Below are 2500 nucleotides of genomic sequence, written 5' to 3'. Positions count from 1 at the left end.
GACGAAGAGAGGGAGTAGTCATACTAGGGTAAAAGAGAGAGAGAGAGAGAGAGAGAGAGAGAGAGAGAGAGAGAGAGAGAGAGAGAGAGAGAGAGAGAGAGAGAGAGGGGGGGGAGTAGTCATACAAGGTTAAGAGAGAGAGAGAGAGAGAGAGAGAGAGAGGAGAGAGAGAGAGAGAGAGAGAGAGAGAGAGCGAGAGTGTGAGGGAAGGAGACAGAGTGAGGGAGTAGTCATAAAAGGTTAAAAGAGAGAGATAGAGAGAGAGAGTAGTCATACATGGGTAAAAGAGAGCAGCGGGAAAAAGGGAGCAAGAAAGAGAGCAGGAAAAAGAGAGCAGGAAACAGACCAGGAAATAGAGAGCAGGAAAGAGATAGAGAGAGCGTGGGAGGGAGTGTGACAGAGAGACAGAGAGAAAGTAAGTAGCTATTCATTCATTCCTCCTGGGTAAGGGTAAGGGAAAGAGAGAAAGAGAAAGAGAGACGGAAAAAGAAGAAAGAAAAGTCCCCCCCCAAAAAAAAGAAAAATGAAAAAAAAAAAAAAAAAAAAAAAAAACAATAGTATTAATTTTTCCTCCAGCTTCTTCTCCTTTTATATAGTAGTATTAATTCCTCTATCTTCTCCTCCTGCTCCTCCTAATGTAATGTATTAAGTAAGTATTAAGTAAAGGTAAAGAAGAAGAAGAAGAAGAAGAAGGAGAAGAAGAAGAACCATAAGGGTATGGAGACATTTCCCGCCCTAAGTGTTCCTCTCATCATAGAGCACAGAATCCAGCCACAGGGCCAAGAGGCATGAGGCCTTCTGGTGAATATGATAGGGGTTGTGATGATGCTGCTGCTGCTGCTGGATGTTGTTGTTGTTGTTGTTGTTGTTGTTGTTATTACGAACACTTACCTAATTACTTACTTACTACTTCCTTTCTCTTTCTCTTTCTCTTTCTCTGTAAGGAAAATAATAGTAATAATAATATTCTTTTTCTTTCTTCTTCTTCTTCTTCTTCTTCTTCTTCTATAACAGAGGGAGAGAGAGAGAGAGAGAGAGAGAGAGAGAGAGAGAGAGAGAGAGAGAGGAGAGAGAGAGAGAGAGAGACAGAGAGAGACCGAGTAGTCATACAAAGTTACAAGAGAGCAGCAGAAAAGAGGGAGAGAGAGAGAGAGAGAGAGAGAGGAGAGAGAGAGAGAGAGAGAGAGAGAGAGAGAGAGAGAGAGAGAGAGAGAGAGAGTAGTCATACAAGGTTAAAAGAGAGCAGGAAAGAGAGCAGAAGAGCAGGAGAGAGAGAGAGAGAGAGAGAGAGAGAGAGAGAGAGAGAGAGAGAGAGCGTAAGAGGGGAGTGTGAGACAGACAGAAAGTAAGTAAGTAGTCATTCGTTCCTCGTGTGGGTTAAGGGAAGGAAAAAAAGAAAGAAGGAAAAAAAAAGAAAGAAAAATCCAACAAAGAAAGAAAAAGAAAAAAGAAAAAAAAAAGAAAAAAGAATCTTATTATTATTATTATTATTATTATTATTATTATTCTCCCCTATACATAGAGAAAGGTAAAGATCATCTATTTTCCATATAAGGGTATGAACGCTTCCCGCCGTGAGTGTTGCTCTCATCATATATAGCACAGAAGCCAAGAGAGAGAGAGAGAGAGAGAGAGAGAGAGAGAGAGAGAGAGAGAGAGAGAGAGAGAGAGCCTCATGCCTCACAGTGAATATGAGGATTTGTTTTTCTGCTGCTTCTCGGTTATAATATTGTTATGAGCAACAATTACTTACTTACTCACTACTTCCTTTATTTTGATATATCATAGGGGAAATGATAATAATAAGAATCTTTTTTTTTCTTTTTTTCTTCTTTTTATTCTTTAACAAATGAAGAAACAGAGAGAGAGAGAGAGAGAGAGAGAGAGAGAGAGAGAGAGAGAGAGAGAGAGAGAGAGAGAGAGAGAGTAGTCATACAACAAGGTTAAGAAAGAGATACAGAGAAAGAGAGAGAAATAGCGTGAGAGGGAATGTGATGATTCTGTTGCTTCTGCTGGGTTATATTGTTATGAGCAATACTTACTACTTCCTTTCTCTTTTTCTCTCTCTTTAGCTCTATGTGAAGGAAGGGATCAGAACAAAAACAAAAATAACAAGGTTAACATAAGAAGAAGAAGAAGAAGAGAGAGAGAGAGAGAGAGAGAGTAGTCATACAACAAGGTTAAGAAAGAGATACAGAGAAAGAGAGAGAAATAGCGTGAGAGGGAATGTGATGATTCTGCTGCTTCTGCTGGGTTATATTGTTATGAGCAATACTTACTACTTCCTTTCTCTTTTTCTCTCTCTTTAGCTCTATGTGAAGGAAGGGATCAGAACAAGAACAAAAATAACAAGGTTAACATAAGAAGAAGAAGAAGAAGAAGAGAGAGAGAGAGAGAGAGAGAGAGAGAGAGAGAGAGAGAGAGAGAGAGAGAGAGAGAGAGAGAGAGAGAGAATGGTGATCTTCCTCTTCAAAATCGAAAGTAAAAAAGATAATGTAAA

Source organism: Palaemon carinicauda, unplaced genomic scaffold (genome assembly GCF_036898095.1).
Source record: "Palaemon carinicauda isolate YSFRI2023 unplaced genomic scaffold, ASM3689809v2 scaffold211, whole genome shotgun sequence".
NCBI classification, from domain to species: Eukaryota; Metazoa; Arthropoda; class Malacostraca; order Decapoda; family Palaemonidae; genus Palaemon; species Palaemon carinicauda.
This window is presented reverse-complemented; position numbering follows the sequence as displayed.